Here is a 21456-nt window from a genome sequence, read left to right on the forward strand (position 1 = left end):
ACAAAAAGGTTCGGTTCTGGAAGGTGCTGCAGCGTGATGGAACATGGAATTCACTGGCGACTAGCATGTCGATTTTGAGCATGGAAAAGAAAAGAACAAGGAAATTAGAAGTCACGTAGTGCTATGGTTGTGGAGCGGATGTAGTAATGGAATTGCTTGAGTTGGTTGCACACATACACAAAACTACAAGGACTACTTTTGGGGTTCTTTGTTTCACACGCTAAGGAGATCTCGGCATGGCAGTAGTGATGTTGTTCTGCTAGCAGTCAAAGGAGGACCGAAGACGGCGACATGCATGCGTATAAGGCTCGAAGGAGTCTGGATTGTGTCGTGACAGGATCATGCAAACACAGGGCATCAAGCAATGCACGGAGATGTGCGGGCGGACATGACGTAGGGTGGAGCATGTTTGCAGTTGGATAATTTTGGTTGGGTCGGATTGGACTGTCTGATGGATCGACGGGGATGTCGGTCAAAGCAGGAGATGGCGGTGATTTCAGCGACGACGACACAGGAGCGTGATGCTGATGGTGGCCGACTTGTGGGGCGTGGAAACACGTGGTGCAGGCCTGAGGGCTTGTGCGGCTTCGACAAGACTATGATGCAGGGTTGATTCAAGGTTGTGTACACATGAGAGCTTGAGGTCGACAGGGCGTGGAGGTGGCACGTACAACCACCATGGAGTCATGTTGAAGGTGAAGCTGGAGTCCGGCGGAAGACTTCACTCTGTGCTGATGGAGGGGCTACGGCGTAAGAATTCACAGAGTCGAAGCCTATTTCAGCGGGATAGCGAGAGACACGTGGATCGGACTAGGTACCAGTGGTCGGATGAAGACCTGATACTCGGCATCGGTCGGTGATGATCGGTGATTCTCTGCAGTGGGGGTTGAGGCAGTGTGGGCCAGCTACCCGAGAGACTCGACCAGGACAGCAGAGGCTCAATGCGGTGATAGCGGCGAGGCGTGCGGTAAGCACGGGACACAGCGACAGACCAAGGCACTAATGGTGAGACGTGTGGTCAGACAAAGTGTGCAGGGGGTGCTGAAGCAGTGTTGACGAGTACCAGATTCGAGCTGGTGACTGGGTCTATCGGTGTCGGTTGATGGACAAGAGTTGACCATGGTGAATCTGAGAAAGTGACAGGAAGTCTGGAATTGTCTAAACAAAGAAAGTACATGGTTGTATATTCTGTGGTGCTCGGTGCACATGGAAAAGTGCAGATGACAAGATAGAAGGAGGCGGAGTGCTATAGCTGTGGGACATGTCAAAGACTAACCGGGAAAAAAAAGATGAGACAATTGTGAATTTGACTCAGGATGACACAGGGCGATGGTGAAATTCCTTCAAGTTTCAGACAGACGATCAAGAAAGAGCGATGTTGAGTTCAGGTAATTCTTGTATGTGACATCCAATATGTGAGTTGTTCATTTTCACGCAGATAAATTATCGGTGTGTGATGGCGTTGAACGGAAACAATGGAAGTTGGGAGCACAAAGTAGAGTAATGAGAAACTTAATTTTGCTCGAGTGTTGACTGTGAAGAAGACGAGAAGGGACTACAGTTGCAGGTGGAGTCATATGGAGTCTGGGAGTAGCAGCAGTGTTCATGGCTCATCTCAAGTCCAATGTACATGGAGGTTCGACGCATGGACGAATTCAAGGTGGTGGAGAATATTCGCCAAGGTGGAGTTTATTAGAGTTGTGTCGAATATTATTGTACAAGTTAGGTTACAGCTGGACTTGGAGTCGTACGGTGTGTGGACAGGATATGGAGTCTGTCCAAGTAGGACACTTGTATCCTAGGCCTCTTATATATAGCGGGGGTAGACACACGATGTAACCTATGCCAACATAATAGCACAGGCACGCGGGGGAGCCGGCGGCGTGTGCCGGCGCCCGGGCGGCCGGGATGCGGTATTGTGACGGTGTCATGGGGAGGACAGCTGTAGGATCGAAAGTATGTCTAGAGGGGGGGGGGGTTGATTAGACTACTTGACCAACTAAAAACTTATCCTTTTCCCAATTTTAGTCTTTGGCAGATTTTAGCTATCTTAGCACAAGTCAAGTAATCTTAACACAATTCAAGCAAGCATGCAAAGAGTATATGAGCAGTGAAAAGTAAAGCATGCAACTTGCAAGAATGTAAAGGGAAGGGTTTGGAGAATTCAAACGCAATTTGGAGACACGGTGATTTTTGAGCCGTGGTTCCGATAGATGGTGCTATCGTACATCCACGTTGATGGAGACTTCAACCCACGAAGGGTAACGGTTGCGCGAGTCCATGAAGGGCTCCACCCATGAAGGGTCCACGAAGAAGCAACCTTGTCTATCCCACCATGGCCGTCGCCCACGAAGGACTTGCCTCACTAGCGGTAGATCTTCACGAAGTAGGCGATCTTCTTGCCCTTACAAACTCCTTGGTTCAACTCCACAATCTTGTCTGAGGCTCCCAAGTGACACCTAGCCAATCTAGGAGACACCACTCTCCAAGAAGTAACAAATGGTGTGTTGATGATGAACTCCTTGCTCTTGTGCTTCAAATGATAGTCTCCCCAACACTCAACTCTCTCTCACAGGATTTGAATTTGGTGGAAAAAGGATTTGAGTAGAAAGCAACTTGGGGAAGGCTAGAGATCAAGATTCATATGGTAGGAATGGAATATCTTGGCCTCAACACATGAGTAGGTGGTTCCTTCTCAGAAACAACAAGTTGGAAGTGTAGGTTTGTTCTGATGGCACTCTCTCCGAATGAAGAGGAGGTGGAGGGGTATATATAGCCTCAACACAAAATCTAACCATTACACACAACTTGCCAAACTTGGTGGGACCGAATTGGTAAACTCGGTCGGACCGATTTAGCAAATCTAGTGACCGTTAGGATTTTCGGTGGGACCGACATGCAACTCGGTAGGACCGATATGGTCAGGGTTAGGGCATAACGTAATCTCGGTGAGACCGATTACACAAACTCGGTGAGACCAATTTTGGTAATAAGCTAACCAGAGAGTTGGTCAGATAAACTCGGTGGGACCGGTTCGCTCATTTCGGTGGGACCGAAATGTTACGAAAAGGAAACAGAGAGTTTACATTGCAATCTCAGTGGGACCGATCGCTCATCTCGGTGGTACCGAAACGTTATGAAAGGAAACAGAGAGATTACAACCCCATCTCGGTGAGACCGAGATCCCTATCGGTGAGACCGATTTGCCTAGGGTTTGTGGCAGTGGCTATGATATCTGAACTCGGTGGCGCCGGGTAGAAAGAATCGGTAGGGCCGAGTTTGACTTTTGGTTTAGGTCATATGTGGATATGAGAAAGTAGTTGAGGGTTTTGGAGCATATCACTAAGCACTGTGGAGCAAGAAACTCATTAAGCAACACCTCATCCCTCCTTGATAGTATTGACTTTTCCTATAGACTCAATGTGATCTTGGATCACTAAAATATAAAATGTAGAGTCTTGAGCTTTTGAGCTTGAGCCAATCTTTTTATCCTTAGCATTTTGAGGGATCTACTTTTCTCATTCATGCCATGCCATTCATTGAGCTTTTTCCTGAAATATTCATCTTGGAATGATGTTAGCTCAATGAGCTATATGTTGTTAGGAATTACCAAAACCACCTAGGGATAGTTGCACTTTCAATCTCCCCTTTTTGGTAATTGATGATAACATATAGATCAAAGCTTCGACAAATGATAATAAGAGTGAAAAACATTGTCGCTTTGAGAAGTATGTGATAAGCAAGAGCTCCCCCTAAATTTGTGCATAGTTTAAGATTTGCTTTGGACTGCAAATGCACAAGGAGTTAGGCTCATGGGTAACTCTTCCATGTCACATACATCTTGGTGAAGCGCTCAAAATGATAATGATTGAATACATGCACTCATCACGAAGCAAAGTGAATGATCATATAGAGATAAACGAGATAATGTCATCCAACAAGCATAAATGTAGCATATGATCAAACACATGATCATCCAAGTATCACACAGACATAGAGTATCTCAAACAAGCAAATAAAGTTCAACCACCAAAGCAAGAGAGAATAAAAAGCAACACTCTCTCTCAAAGCCTATAATCTATACATTTTTCTCCCCCTTTGGCAACAAGTTACCAAAAAGTTTATAGAAAATACATAGCACTAAATCGACTCTCAGGCTTGATCTTCAGGTGGTGGTGTAGAGATGGCTCCTTGGACGAAGACTTCAGTATATGTGGATGGAGCTGGAGGTGTGGGTGCTGAAGGTGGTTGCACTGGAGCTGTAGGAGCTGTAGCTGGTGCAGATGAAGTGGCTCTGGTGTCTGTCACTGGCACTACAGCTGATCTCTGAGCTCTAGGCACTCTGGCAAATGCATCAGTGGTTGTCTTGCCCTTCCTCTCCTCCATGTCATCCTGAAGCTGCTCAACAACAGACTGGATCTCAGTTACCTTCACATCCAAGTCATAGAACTTCTGCTCCATGGTCCTCTCCAGGCTCTCCTGGTTTTGAGTCAAGGTGACCAGCCCCTTCTCAATCCTCAGAGTGGATGCAATCAAGTAGCCTAGTTGATCTTGTTTGCTCTTCACAAAGTACTAAGATGCCTCTTCCATTGTTGGCATCTTGGTAGCCTTCTCTGTCTTTGCCTTCTCCTTCTTGGTTTGAGCATGCATAGAAGATGGTTCATCTTCATCCATAATCACTTGGTTGTCCTCAAATTCTGGATAGATAGGCATGTGATCCTTGTCCAACAAGTATGTTTCTGTGCCCATCTTGGAGTTAATCAGCTCCTGAATCTGTGGGGCATACCCACAACTTCTCTTCTGGTCAGCTGCTGTCCTCTTGATAGTCTCAACTATGAGGCTCATGACCTTGAACTTCTGTGGCACATCAAATAAGTGTAGCAAGTTTATAGCATGGCCTCTTATCACGTTGTGGTCACCTGACTTGGGCAATAGAGTATGCCTGAGGATCCAGTTGATAGTTGGGAGTCCTGACAGAAGATAATGTATAGATCCAAACTTATGTGTCTCAACTGCAGCATCTGGGATCTCCTTGTACATATGAGCTACGGAATTGTGATCCATCTTCTTCTTGGCATAGACATCCAAGTCATCTTCCTTCTCCTTAGGTGCATTGATCAGATTTGCCCATTCCTCAATAGTTGATTGGTACCTTGTACCTTCAGACATCCACACTATCCTGCCATCTGGATAGAAATGTGCTGTGGAGTAGAATTGCATTATGAGCTTATGATTCCACTTTGTGAGCTTCTGCCCAACAAAGTCTACAACTCCACAAGCACTAAAACTGTCTTGCACACCAGGATAGTGTTCCTCATTCTCCTTCATGTAGGTCCAGTTGGCCCACCTCATGTCACAAACTATAGGCTTCTTGTCCAACAACACTGTCTCATAGAAATCCTGTTGTTCCTTAGTATGGAACCTGTAATCAAGAGCAGTCCTTCTCCTGATAGCATAAGGATCAGACAACCTCCATTGTCTGAGGCCTGCATCCTTTCTCAGCTTCATGTTCTCAGCCACAGGATGAGCATCATTGTGGTCTGGAATCTTTGGCTTCAACTTTCTCAAAACATGCTCTTCATCTTCTTCTTCTTCAGCAACAGTCTCAGGCACTGGGGCCTTGTTCTTCTCAGCAGCAGATATGTTTCTGGTATTCCTCTTTGGTGCAGTCTTTGGTTTGGAGGCAGCTTTGGGTGCTTCTTTGGGCTTTGATGATGCAGCCCCTGACATAATATCATCACCCATAAACTTCTGAGCCTTGGGTGCTGGTGCAGCAACCTCTTCTTCCTCTTCATCATCAGAAGAATGCTTCTCAAATTCTGCCATTGGATCAACTTTCTTGCACCATCTCCCTCTCTTTCTTTCCTTCTTCTTTCCTTCTACAGCAGCCTCTTTGGGTTGAGATTCCAAAGGTACTTGAGTAGAGGCTCTGGCTTTAGACATGGGGGTTCTCTTTGCAGGCACTTTGGTCTTCATACCAGGCTTAATAGCAGCAGTTGTGCCATACTCCTTTTTGAGCACTTTCTTCTTGGAAGTGACCTCATCCTCTACTGCCACATAGTCTTCATCCTCAGATTCTGAGGTTTTCTTCTTTCTGGCCCTGGTGGGAGCTTTAGGCAAATTGCTTGGGGTGCTCCTGCTGCCCTCATCAGAGGTACTAGAGGGACTAGTGCCCTCACTCATCTGAACTTGCTCCTCTTCTTTGTTCTGGCTGTCACTTTGATCAGACATATTGCAAACACTGACTGCTGACCCTGTGAATAGATGTAGATGAAATAGAGTGGATGAGTATCACAAAATACAGAGGTTTTTGCAAAAGAATGATTCAAAAACTTAGTTTTAGTTTTCCACAGAAAGCATTTCAGATCAACCAATTTGCAAACTCCGTGATACCGAAGCAGCTTTTGGAACCAAAACTAGTGAACTCGGTCAGACCGAGTCACAGTTCAGTGGCACCGAGACTGCTAGGGTTTCACAAAGTCCTGAACTCGGTCACACCGATTTACAATTCTCGGTCAGACCGAGAATCACTTGTGCAATGACATTAACCAAATCAGTGGAACCGAGTTCTACAACTCGGTGGGTCCGAGATGGTTTCGGCTGAAACCTAACCCTAAATTTTCAATTCACTTCTAATCTAAGGATTGTTTTGACTGGATAGACTTGTTTCAATCGTGGCAAGAATCATGATGAACACAATGTGCTAGGAATCGGACGGGGATAGCACTGTGATCGAGTCCATACCCTAGCTTGGCGATGAACTCGCTACGGCGGAAACGGCGGGGGTGAATTCCATTGACGGCGGCGGAGACCAGCGACTGGAGGCGGCTGGCGATGAGGAGGACGATCCGAAGACCCTGGAGGCAGAGCGAGCTATGCACGAGCGATGGGGTTTGGAGAAAGTTTCCAAATTTTTGCCCGTGAGTATATATAGCCTGACCATGTCGGTGTGACCAAGTGGAACAACTCGGTGGCACCGAGATGCATAATTGTTGACAGTTGCAGCAACTCGGTGTGACCGAAAAGTTCAAATCGGTTGCACCGAGATTGAAAACCTAGATCGACTTAGTGATCTCGGTATGACCGAAATGGAGGAATCGGTCAGACCGAAACGCACAAAGAAGTTTTGGAAGTTTAAGTCTATGACGAATCGGGGACTCCGAGTGCTCCTCGCACAGAGTGGTTCGAATCTGACTTGATCAAATTTTGTGAAGTAGCATGAATAGAGTTTGAGACGAGAAAAGCATAGATAGCTAGAGAAGGTTCTTAGACATTCTTGTCCAGCCACTTGGCAAAAGAAAAAGAATCCAATCAATCAAAACAACAAGTGGATGTCCTCGAATGAGTAAAATATGCAACCAACATGCTCACACAATAAAATGGCAAATGAAATATGTGGCAAAGCATGCACAAACAATTCTAGTATCTATCAAACAATTGGCGATGACTAGGTCATCTATATATGAGTATATTGACTTAGGAGTCAAATGAGAACATTTGATCATAGGTCATACTCATCATTTAAGCTCAAGTGGGGTTACCACTTTTACGTAATGCATTGATGTGTTCACACTATTAGAGTTGCTTTGACTCAATTCTTAGAGTTAAGCTCCCCCTAGGTGTGAGATCCCCCCTTAGAGGGATAAACTAACCTTGGGTTTTGTCGATGATGGCTTGATGTAGGTGTTGAAGATGTGGATGCTCAATGTTAATGTAGATCATTTGGAGCAATCCTTTGGAATGAGTTGCACTTTCAATACCTACACGGGTCAGACCGAGTCACAGTTCAGTGGCACCGAGACTGCTAGGGTTTCACAAAGTCCTGAACTCGGTCACACCGATTTACAATTCTCGGTCAGACCGAGAATCACTTGTGCAATGACATTAACCAAATCAGTGGAACCGAGTTCTACAACTCGGTGGGTCCGAGATGGTTTCGGCTGAAACCTAACCCTAAATTTTCAATTCACTTCTAATCTAAGGATTGTTTTGACTGGATAGACTTGTTTCAATCGTGGCAAGAATCATGATGAACACAATGTGCTAGGAATCGGACGGGGATAGCACTGTGATCGAGTCCATACCCTAGCTTGGCGATGAACTCGCTACGGGGGAAACGGCGGGGGTGAATTCCATTGACGGCGGCGGAGACCAGCGACTGGAGGCGGCTGGCGATGAGGAGGACGATCCGAAGACCCTGGAGGCAGAGCGAGCTATGCACGAGCGATGGGGTTTGGAGAAAGTTTCCAAATTTTTGCCCGTGAGTATATATAGCCTGACCATGTCGGTGTGACCAAGTGGAACAACTCGGTGGCACCGAGATGCATAATTGTTGACAGTTGCAGCAACTCGGTGTGACCGAAAAGTTCAAATCGGTTGCACCGAGATTGAAAACCTAGATCGACTTAGTGATCTCGGTATGACCGAAATGGAGGAATCGGTCAGACCGAAACGCACAAAGAAGTTTTGGAAGTTTAAGTCTATGACGAATCGGGGACTCCGAGTGCTCCTCGCACAGAGTGGTTCGAATCTGACTTGATCAAATTTTGTGAAGTAGCATGAATAGAGTTTGAGACGAGAAAAGCATAGATAGCTAGAGAAGGTTCTTAGACATTCTTGTCCAGCCACTTGGCAAAAGAAAAAGAATCCAATCAATCAAAACAACAAGTGGATGTCCTCGAATGAGTAAAATATGCAACCAACATGCTCACACAATAAAATGGCAAATGAAATATGTGGCAAAGCATGCACAAACAATTCTAGTATCTATCAAACAATTGGCGATGACTAGGTCATCTATATATGAGTATATTGACTTAGGAGTCAAATGAGAACATTTGATCATAGGTCATACTCATCATTTAAGCTCAAGTGGGGTTACCACTTTTACGTAATGCATTGATGTGTTCACACTATTAGAGTTGCTTTGACTCAATTCTTAGAGTTAAGCTCCCCCTAGGTGTGAGATCCCCCCTTAGAGGGATAAACTAACCTTGGGTTTTGTCGATGATGGCTTGATGTAGGTGTTGAAGATGTGGATGCTCAATGTTAATGTAGATCATTTGGAGCAATCCTTTGGAATGAGTTGCACTTTCAATACCTACACGGGTTAGTCCCACAAGGAACAAACAAGGATATCCATAGACATAGAGTGATGCACACACAAGATGATGTCTATGAAACCATTTAGATTACCTTGTCCCTTGTCTTACCAACAAGAGGGTTTGTGACTCCTTGAACTAGTGCAAGATGTGGAAGTTGATTGCACTTATTGTTGCCAAAATGATATGAGTGAAATATGTTGGCGGAGTCACCCTCAAGAACTCTCTAGTTCTTCTTCTTCGGGATCCACATCATCTTGATGGGAATCCTGGGAGTTGTAGTCGTACTTGATGAAGTAGAACTTGATGTAGTCTTGGGAACCCACTTGACCAAGGCCTTAGGAGCTTCTTCAAATGCATCAATCTCCTCTTGAAGCTTGTCCTTGCCCTTTTGCTTGTGGTCTTGTGGTGGAAGATCATCTTGAGATTGTGTCCCCTTGAAGGAAGTAGGATCATACTTCTCTTGTTGAGGAACAAACTTCGTCTTGGGATATTGATCTTCTTTCCACTCAACTCCATTGGCATTGAACTTTCGTTCAAAACCAACACCTTGATTCTTCCGGTGCCTTCCTTGCTTGCGTACAATTTCCTCAAATTGCTTACTCCTGGCAAGGCTCTTGTAAACACCTTTCTCTATAATTCCCTTCAATAAGCTATTTTCTCGCTCAAGTGTAACTTGGCTAAGAGAATCATTAGTGGAATCAAAAGAACTACTAGAGGCAACAACATTTGATTTAGCATGATTATTGTTACTACTAGAGGAAGAATCCTTCTTGTTCTTGTTAATGGACTTGACTTGAGGCATGTAAGTAGATAAGAGTAAACGATTGGCAATGTAAGAAGAACTTTTCTTACGAAGATCATCATTGACTGCCTTTAAGAACTCATGCTCTTGCTCAAGATTGAGCTTTTCAAAGCGTAACTTCTCATGAGTCCTTAAAAGTTCTCATGATCTTCTAAGATAGTTTCATGAGCTAACTTAAGAGTGTTTAGTTCTTTAGTTAGAAGCTCTTCTCCTTATCATTGTCATTCGTTTTATCTTGATTAGCATGATTAATTAACGTTTCATCATAGTATTCATCACTAGAGTTGTCAACAAGCAAATCATCATCACCTAGCAAGTCATCTTCATCACTATTGAAATCAACATACTCGGGGTGTGTTACCTTTGGGCCTTTAGCCATGAAGCATCTTCCAATTCCTTCATTGGGTGAATCAAATATGTCATAGGAGTTGGTTGACACAAGTGCTAGACCGGCAACACCTTCATATTGAGTATATTCGGAGTCAGAGTGATAGCTTCTCTCGGAGTGATTGTCGGAGTCGGAGCCGGACACCCATTCACCAACATGAGCTTGATGTCTTCGTTTTGTGTAGCTCCTTGATGACTTGTCCTTCCTTTCCGAATCCTTGCTTCTCCGGGATGTTCTTCGTTCATAACGATCATCTACACTCCTCCTCTCTCTTGGTGGTGATTCTTCTCTTCTACTTCTCCTCTTGGGTGATTCTTCTCTTCTTTTGTGGGGTGCCATACACTCATTGGAATAGTGTCCGAGTCTCCCACAATTGTAGCAATTGCGCTCTCGACTAGAAGATCTTTTGTCATTGTAGGACCTTGACTTGGAGCTTCTTTCTTTGCTTCTACTCTTGTAGAACTTGTTGAAGTTTTTCACCATTAAGCTCAATTCTTCATTGAAGGTTTGTTTCTCACTTGATGATGTGGGGGCTTCACATGAGGCTTTGTAAGCACCATGTGCCTTGTTGTGAAGTTCCTCCTTATCCTTGAGTGGCATCTCATGAGCAACAATTCTTCCAATGACTTCCGTTGGCTTGAGATCTTTGTAATTTGGCATCATTTGGATCAATGTGCACACGATATCATATTTTCCGTCCAAAGCTCTTAGGATCTTCTTGATGATGAATTTGTCGGTCATCTCTTCACTTCCTAAGCCCGCAATCTCATTTGTGATAAGATCAAGCCTAGAGTACATTTCAACGACACCTTCACCATCCTTCATTTTGAACTTGTCAAGTTGACTTTGGAGCACATCCAACTTGGATTCCTTGACGGAGTCGGTACCTTCATGCATATCAATCAAAGTGTCCCAAATTTCCTTTGCATTCTCAAGACGGCTGATTTTGTTGAATTCTTCGGGGCACAATCCGTTGAAGAGGATATCACAAGCTTGAGCGTTGTATTGCAGTATCTTCAACTCTTCCGCACTCGCTTCACGGTTCGGTTCTCTCCCATCAAAGAATTCACCTTGCAAGCCAATACACACAATAGCCCAAACGGCGGGGTTATGTCCAAGAATATGCATTTTCATCTTATGCTTCCAACTAGCAAAATTAGTACCATCAAAGTAAGGACCTCTATGGTGATAATTTCCCTCGCTAGATGCCATACTCTTCTAGGTTGTGAAACCAAGGCTATGACCACCAAAAGCTATGGAAATCAAAGCAAATGCAGACCAAGGCTCTCATACCACTTGTAGGATCGAAAGTATGTCTAGAGGGGGGGGGTGATTAGACTACTTGACCAAATAAAAACTTATCCTTTTCCCAATTTTAGTCTTTGGCAGATTTTAGCTATCTTAGCACAAGTCAAGCAATCTTAACACACTTCAAGCAAGCATGCAAAGAGTATATGAGCAGCGGAAAGTAAAGCATGCAACTTGCAAGAATGTAAAGGGAAGGGTTTGGAGAATTCAAACGCAATTTGGAGACACGGTGATTTTTGAGCCGTGGTTCCGATAGGTGGTGCTATCGTACATCCACGTTGATGGAGACTTCAACCCACGAAGGGTAATGGTTGCGCGAGTCCATGGAGGGCTCCACCCACGAAGGGTCCACGAAGAAGCAACCTTGTCTATCCCACCATGGCCGTCGCCCACGAAGGACTTGCCTCACTAGCGGTAGATCTTCACGAAGTAGGCGATCTCCTTGCCCTTACAAACTCCTTGGTTCAACTCCACAATCTTGTCGGAGGCTCCCAAGTGACACCTAGCCAATCTAGGAGACACCACTCTCCAAGAAGTAACAAATGGTGTGTTGATGATGAACTCCTTGCTCTTGTGCTTCAAATGATAGTCTCCCCAACACTCAACTCTCTCTCACAGGATTTGGATTTGGTGGAAAGAGGATTTGAGTAGAAAGCAACTTGGGGAAGGCTAGAGATCAAGATTCATATGGTAGGAATGGAATATCTTGGCCTCAACACATGAGTAGGTGGTTCCTTCTCAGAAACAGCAAGTTGGAAGTGTAGGTTTGTTCTGATGGCTCTCTCTCCGAATGAAGAGGAGGTGGAGGGGTATATATAGCCTCAACACAAAATCTAACCGTTACACACAACTTGCCAAACTCGGTGGGACCGGATTGGTAAACTCGGTCGGACCGATTTAGCAAATCTAGTGACCGTTAGGATTTTCGGTGGGACCAACATGCAACTCGGTAGGACCGATATGGTCAGGGTTAGGGCATAACGTAATCTCGGTGAGACCGATTACACAAACTCGGTGAGACCGATTTTGGTAATAAGCTAACCAGAGAGTTGGTCAGGTAAACTCGGTGGGACCAGTTCGCTCATTTCGGTGGGACCGAAATGTTACGAAAAGGAAACAGAGAGTTTACATTGCAATCTCGGTGGGACCGATCGCTCATCTCGGTGGTACCGAAACGTTACGAAAGGAAACAGAGAGATTACAACCCCATCTCGGTGAGACCGAGATCCCTATCGGTGAGACCGAGTTGCCTAGGGTTTGTGGCAGTGGCTATGACATCTGAACTCGGTGGCGCCGGGTAGAAAGAATCGGTAGGGCCGAGTTTGACTTTTGGTTTAGGTCATATGTGGATATGAGAAAGTAGTTAAGGGTTTTGGAGCATATCACTAAGCACTGTGGAGCAAGAAACTCATTAAGCAACACCTCATCCCTCCTTGATAGTATTGGCTTTTCCTATAGAATCAATGTGATCTTGGATCACTAAAATATAAAATGTAGAGTCTTGAGCTTTTGAGCTTGAGCCAATCCTTTTATCCTTAGCATTTTGAGGGATCCACTTTTCTCATCCATGCCATGCCATTCATTGAGCTTTTTCCTGAAATATTCATCTTGGAATGATGTTAGCTCAATGAGCTATATGTTGTTAGGAATTACCAAAACCACCTAGGGATAGTTGCACTTTGAACCGCCCGTAGTCATGCCCCGGGGATGTAGCCATGATGGTGAACCTCATTAACAAATCTCGGTGTCGTGCTTGTGTGATTTTTTGGTCCTCGGTAGATCGACGGAGCGCCTCAGATTTATTCTAACAAGACCCCCGCCCTTTATAAGTCGTGTTATGTCTCCCCCCACAATAGATGTGGGACTAAACCCAACAATCTCCCCCTCACACATCGGTTATCCATGGGCCCGCTAACACCAGCGTTTCTAGCCCGCCAACCATGACCGACCACCCGTGACTCTACCGAGATTCATTCCGGGCACCTGGGCCCTGATACCAATTGTTAGAATAAATCCAAGGCGCTCCGTTGATCTACCGAGGACCAAGCAATCACACGAGGCATGACACCGAGATTTGTTAACGAGGTTCACCAATATGGCTACATCCCCGGGGCCTGACTACGGACGCTCCTCCCCATGACACCGCTACAATACCGCACCCCAGCCGCCCGGGCGCCGGTACACGCCGCCGGCTCTCCCGCGTGTCCGTGCTATTATGTTGGCATAGGTTACATCGTGTGTCTACCCCCGATATATATGAGAGGCCTAGGATACAAGTGTCCTATTAGGACACAACTCCTACCCTGTCTATACATAGTTCAAAACCAAGTCCAACTGTAACCTAACTTGTACAATAATATTCGACATAACTCTAACAAACTCCACCTTGGCGAATATTCTCCACCACCTTGGATTCATCTGTGCGTCGAACCTCCATGTACATTGGACTTGAGATACACCATGACCACTGCTGCTACTCCCAGACTCCATGTGACTCCACCTGCAACTGTAGTCCCTTCTTGTCTTCTTCGCAGTCAACACTCGAGCAAAATTAAGTTCCTTATACTCTAGTCCGTGCTCCCAACTTCCAGAGTATCCGTCCAACGCCATCACACACCGATCACTGACTTGCGTGAAAGTGAACAACTCACATATTGGGTGTCACACATAAGAGTTACCTGAACTCAACATCACTGCTCTTCCTTGACCGCCTGTCTGAAACTTGAAGGAATTTCACCGTTGCCTTGTGTCACCCTGAGTCAAATTCGAAGTTGTCTCACCCTTTTTCCGGGATAGTCTCTAGCATGTCCCATAGCTATAACACTCCGCCTCCTTCTGTACTTGTCATCTGCACTTTACCATGTGCACCGAACACCACAGAATATACGGCCATGTACTCTTTCAGCCTTTGACAATTTCATACTCTCTGCCACTTTCTCAGATTCTCCATGGTCAACTCCTGTCCATCAACCGGCACTGATAGACCCAGTCACCAACTTGAATCCGGTACTCGACAACACTGCTTCAGCACCCCCTGGACACTTTGTCTAACAACATATCTGACCACCGGTGCCCTGGCATGTCGCTGTGTCCCGTGCTTACCGCACGCCTCGCCGCTATCACCGCGTCGAGCCTCTGCTGTCCTGGTCGAGTCTCCTGGGTAGCTAGCCCCCACTGTCTCAACTCCCACTGCAGAGAACCACCGATCATCACCGACCGATGCCGAGTATCACATCTCCGTCAGACCATTGGGCCCTAGTCCGATCCACGTATCTCTCGCTATCCTGCTGAAATAGGCTTTGATTCTCCGATATCTTACACCGTAGCCCCTCCATCAGCACAGAGTGAAGTCCTCCGTTAGACTCCAACTCCACCTTCAACATGACTCCATGTAGCTTGGCCGTGCTACCCCGCGCCCTGTCGACTTCAAGCTATCATGTGTACACTGCCTTGAATCAACCCCGCGCCTTAGTCTTGTCAAAGCCGCACAAGCCCTCAGGCCTGCACCACGTGTTTCCACGCCCCAGAAGTCGGCCACCATCAGCATCACGCTCCTATGTCGTCGTCGCTAAAATCACCGCCTTCTTCTGCTTTGACCTACATCCCCGTCGATCCGTCAGACAGTTCAGTCCGACCCAACCGAAATTATCCGATTGCAACCATGCTCCATCCTGCGTCGTGTCCGCCTCTACACATCTCCGTGCATTGCCTTGACGCCCTGTGTATGCATGATCCCAACATGATGTGCTCCAGACTCCTCCGAGCCTCATACGTATGTCGCCTGTCTTGATTTCCATTCGACCATCAATACCGAACAACGCTGTCGCTGCATTCCTACCATCTTCAATCCATGTACAAAGCAAAGAATTCCAAAAGAAATAACACCCGGAACCTTCTTGTTTACCCGTAGCAAGCCACCACACACAAGTTTCCTGAACTACTCTTTTCATCTTTACACACGTACTCAATCGATCCATGGCCATCAATGTTCACGCCCTGGTGACAAGACAACACCAAGCGACACCCTTTGATCGCAGCAGAACGACATCTTTTTTCCTTTAACAAATTTCCTGCATGTAGCTCTAGCTCCTTTCATACAGCATGTACGATCACGCGGACCTCTGCCTAGCTCGGACTAAGCCTTGCTCTTCCAGGCCTCCTGCCATGGGCCACGCCGAGCTCTAGCCCCGCAGGGCCCGTAGCACCAGCACCAGCGCTTGGGTCCCTGGCCCACAGGCCGCGCGTACCCGTCAGCGCAACACGCTCGGCCACCGCATGCCCTAGCGCTCCTGCCGCCGCATGTGCCCGATACGAACTCCGCCACAGCTTTTGATCTGCCGATCTTCTGCCGCTGCTGTCCGCTAGGTCTGTCAGCTTCCGCCACATGCCCTGCTGCTTGATGCTGGCTTCCGCCTGGTCCAGCACTGGCCACCATGTCGCCCCACACCCGACGCACGAACACACCAGCCGCACGCGCTTGCACCTGCTGGGCTGCTGCCCTAGCGCTTTGCTTGCGCACCCTTGCGGCTACATGTTACACCGCCGCCGCACGCTCCCGATCTCGTCGAGATACACGCCGCGCTGGTTCGATTGCTTCTTGACACGAACAGAACCCCCGCTATCCCATCGATCTTGCCCTGTCGCACTACTCGACCACTGATCAATTTGACGAATTCTGCTCCACCTCTAGATCAATAGCTGCAACCTCAAATCGAACCTTGCTCATGATACCACTTGTTAGAATAAATCTAAGGCGTTCCATTGATCTACCGAGGACCAAGCAATCACACGAGGCATGACACCGAGATTTGTTAACGAGGTTCACCGATATGGCTACATCCCCGGGGCCTGACTACGGGCACTCCTCCCCATGACACCGCTACAATACCGCACCCCTGTCGCCCGGGCGCCGGCACACACTTCCTGTGCTATTATGTTGGCATAGGTTACATCATGTATCTACCTCTGATATATATGAGAGCCCTAGGATACAAGTGTCCTATTAGAACACAACTCCTACCCTGTCTACACACAGTCCAAAACCAAGTCCAATTGTAACCTACCTTGTACAATAATATTCAACACAACTCTAACAAACTCCATCTTGGCGAATATTCTCCATCACCTTGGATTCATCCATGCGTCAAACCTCCATGTACATCGGACTTGAGATACGCCATAAGCACCGCTGCTACTCCCAGACTCCACGTGACTCCACCTTCAATTGTGGTCCCTTCTTGTCTTCTTCACAGTCAACACTCGAGCAAAATTAAGTTCCTCGTTACTCTACTTTGTGCTCCCAACTTTCGGAGAATCCGTTCAACGCCATCACACACCGATCATTGTTTGCGTGAAAGTGAACAACTCACGTATTGGACGCCACATATAAGAGTTACCTGAACTTAACATCACCGCTCCTTTCTTGACCGCCTGTCTGAAACTTGAAAGAATTTACCATTGCCCTGTGTCACCCTGAGTCAAATTCGCAGTTGTCTCATCCTTTTTTTCCCCGGTTAGTCTTTGACATGTCCCCTAGCTATAGCACTCCGCCTCCTTCTGTCTTGTCATCCGCACTTTGCCATGTGCACCGAGCACCATAGAATATACGGCCATGTACTCTCTCTGTTTTGACAATTCCAGACTTCCCGCCACTTTCTCAGATTCACCATTGTCAACTCTTGTCCATCAACCGGCACCGATAGACCCAGTCACCAACTCGAATCTGGTACTCGTCAACACTGCTTCAGCACCCCCTGCACACTTTGTCTGACCACACATCTCACCATTAGTGCCTTGGTCTGTCGCTGTGTCCCGTGCTTACCGCACGCCTTACCGCTATCACCGCGCCGAGCCTCTACTGTCCTGGTCGAGTCTCCCGGGTAGCTGGCCCACACTGCCTCAACCCCCACTGCAGAGAATCACCGATCATCACCGACTGATGCCGAGTATCAGGTCTCCATCCGACCACTGGTACCCAGTCCGATCCACGTGTCTCTCGCTATCCCGCTGAAATAGGCTTCGACTCTCCGAATTCTTACGCTGTAGCCCCTGCATCAACACAGAGTGTAGTCTTCCATTAGACTCCAACTCCACCTTCAACATGACTCCATGGTGGTTGTACGTGCCACCCTCCCGCGCCCTGTCGACTCCAATCTCTCATGTGCACCGTCTTGAATCAACCCCGCGCCATAGTCTGTCGAAGCCGCACAAGCCCTCAGGCCTGCACCACGTGTTTCCACGCCCCAGAAGTCGGTCACCATCAGCATCACACTCCTATGTCGTCGTCGCTGAAATCACCACCGTCTTCTACTTTGACCAACATCCATGTCAGTCCATCAGACAATCCAGTCCGACCCAGCCGAAATTATCGGACTGCAACCATGCTCCACCCTGCGCCGTGTCTGCCCACACATCTCCGTGCATTGCTTGACGCCCTGTGTTTGCATGATCCTGTCACGGCGCGCTCTAGACTCCTCCGAGCCTTATACGCACGTCGACAACCTCGCCACCTGCACCATAGACTCTCGCTACCATCCACATACACAACCTGTGTACAAAGAAATAAAGCCAAAAAACCACCACATGAGCCTTCCTATATACACTTATCCGTGAAGATCAATGGAATAAACTCCCAACTCCACATCTGTTCCTGTAGGCTGTAGGTCTAGCTTTTCTCTTCTTCCGATGGATAGCACCGGTCTCCGTTGCGTAGCTCTTTTTTTTCAAACAAATCACATGTCTTTGCCTTTGCGTATCTAGCAGCACTCTTTGCACGCACACATCAGGCACTCATGTGCGGTTGGGCAACGCCCGCTGCCCCGGATCTAGCTTGCTCCAGTGTCAGCGCCCTTGCACGCCCCGTGTAGACGTCCACCTGGACCTGGGCTGGACCCCACGAGCCGCCGAATAGGGCCTACGGCTGGCACACGATCCCCTGTAGCTGGCCTGCCCCTGGCCATCAAGTCATGTGCTTCTTTGCGCTTCCTGTCTCCTGCTGCTCCACGCTTACGCGTACGGCGCCGTTTTTTGATCTCACCGAAAAGCACCGTCCGATCCAATTGAAATTGCCTCTCCCAATCGATCTCTCCGAAAACCGCTGCACGCTTCTCCGGATCGCTTCCAACCTCGCTGACTGATTCTTGACCCATCGTTCCTCCTGCTAGCTTCAGGTTGTCAATCTCCACCTATCGCCGAACATACCAATGGAACGAACCGATCTAATCTTTCAGCGACATCACCTCTAGATCAATTCCACGGCCTCTTCGAACCTTGCTCATGATACCACTTGTTAGAATAAATCTGAGGCGCTCCGTCGATCTACCGAGGACCAAACAATCATATCAGTCCATCAGACAATCCAGTCCGACCCAGCCGAAATTATCGGACTGCAACCATACATAGGGATATTATGTTGGCATAGGTTACATAATACCCCTATGTAGCATACGGTGTGTTGACAGGAAGCGTATTTGGAGGTGCATACGTGGTGACCGAGAAGTCGATCAGCGCTGGATCAAGCCGTGGCCCATCAGGGGTGCAACGTGGTGGCCCATGGATGCTGGGCTGATGGCAATGTCCATGTTGGGCCATTGGGAGCAACACGTGCGTGAGGCTAGCTGACCAGGCTAAGGCTTGGTGCATGACATAGGGCTGTGCACTGGAAATTGAGGGCTGCAGGCGCTTGCGTATTGAGGACGGGAGGATTTGTTTAAAAAAAGGGAGGAACATCAGGTGTGGTGTGCTTGCCATGAGGTGCTTGTGTGAGGGAAAAAAAGGGAAAGGGGAATTTTTGGCCAGCTTGTGCCACGTGAGCACGGGAGGCTGCCAACGACAGATCCTTTTTTGAGGTTCTCCCTCTGTTGCGTACACAGGATGGCAGCGGTCAATACACTGCGGAGAATAAAGACGCGGAGTCGCAGGTTCAGGTGGAGATTGCCTGGTACGATCAGCTACGTGTATTCAAATGTTGCAGGAAGCTTTTGTGCAATGGATATGCTTGATGGAGTAGCATGATGCCAAGATGATCAAGATGGACATCATGCGACAAGAGGCGACGTGCGTATAGGGCTCAAAGGAGTCTGGAGTGCGTCGTGACATGGATCATGCATACACAAGGCGTCAAAGCAATGCACGGAGATGTGCGGGGCAGACACGATGCACGGTGGAGCATGGTTGCAGTCGGATAAGTTCGGCTGAGTCGGACTGGACAGTCTGATGGACCGACATGGATGTTGGTCAAAGCAGAAGACGACGGTGATTTCGGCGGCGACGACATAGGAGCGTGATGCTGATGGTGACCGACTTCTGGGGCGTGAAAACACGTGGTGCAGGCCTGAGGGCTTGTGCGGCTTAGACAGACTAAGGCGCGGGGTTGATTCAAGGCAGTGTACACATGAGAGCTTGAAGTCGACAGGGCGCGGGGTAGCACAGCCAAGCTACATGGAGTCATGTTGAAGGTGGAGCTGGAGTCTAATGGAAGACTTCACTCTGTGCTGATGGAGGGGCTATGGTGTAAGATATCGAAGAATCGAAGCCTATTTCAGCGGGATAGCGAGAGACACGTGGATCGGACTGGGGCCCAATGGTCTGACGGAGACGTGATACTCGGTATCGGTCGGTGATGATCGGTGGTTCTCTGCAGTGGGAGTTGAGACAGTGGGGGCTAGCTATCCGGGAGACTCGACCAGGACAGCAGAGGCTCGACGCGGTGATAGCGGCGAGGCGTGCGGTAAGCACGGGACACAGCGACAGGCCAGGGCACCGGTGGTCAGATATGTTGTTAGACAAAGTGTGCAGGGGGTGCTGAAGCAGTGTTGACGAGTACCGGATTCAAGTTGGTGACTGGGTCTATCGGTGCCGGTTGATGGACATGAGTTGACCATGAAGAATCTGAGAAAGTGGCGGAGAGTCTGAAATTGTCAAAGGCTGAAAGAGTACATGACCGTATATTCTGTGGTGTTCGGTGCACATGGCAAAGTGCGGATGATAAGTACAGAAGGAGGCGGAGTGCTATAGCTGTGGGACATGCTAGAGACTATCCCGGAAAAAAGGCGAGACAACTGCGAATTTGACTCAGGGTGACACAAGGCGACAGTGAAATTCCTTCAAGTTTCAGACAGGCGGTCAAGGAAGAGCAGTGATGTTGAGTTGAGGTAACTCTTATGTGTGACACCCAATATGTGAGTTGTTCACTTTCATGCAGGTCAGTGATCGGTGTGTGATGGCGCTGGACGGATACTCTGGAAGTTGGGAGCACGAACTAGAGTAATAAGGAACTTAATTTTGCTCGAGTGTTGACTGCGAAGAAGACAAGAAGGGACTACAGTTGCAGGTGGAGTCACATGGAGTCTGGAAGTAGCAGCAATGCTCATGGTGCATCTCAAGTCCAATGTACATGAAGGTTCGACGCACGGATGAATCCAAGGTGGTGGAGAATATTCGCCAAGGTGGAGTTTGTTAGAGTTATGTCGAATATTATTGTACAAGTTAGGTTACAGTTGGACTTGGTTTTGGACTGTGTGTAGACAGGGTAGGAGTTGTGTCCTAATAGGACACTTGTATCCTAGGCCTCTCATATATATCGAGGGTAGACACACGATGTAACCTATGCCAACATAATAGCATGGGAACGCGGGGGAGCCGGCGGCGTGTGCCGGCGGCCGGGGTGCGGTATTGTAGCGGTGTCATGGGGAGGAGCGCCCGTAGTCAGGCCCCGGAGATGTAGCCATATTGGTGAACCTCGTTAACAAATCTCGATGTCGTACCTCGTGTGATTGCTTGGTCCTTGGTAGATCAACGAAGTGCCTCCGATTTATTATAACAAACAAATTGTAATCCCATCTCTAAACATAAAG

Source organism: Triticum dicoccoides, chromosome 2B (assembly GCF_002162155.2).
Source record: "Triticum dicoccoides isolate Atlit2015 ecotype Zavitan chromosome 2B, WEW_v2.0, whole genome shotgun sequence".
In the NCBI taxonomy this organism is placed as follows: domain Eukaryota; kingdom Viridiplantae; phylum Streptophyta; class Magnoliopsida; order Poales; family Poaceae; genus Triticum; species Triticum dicoccoides.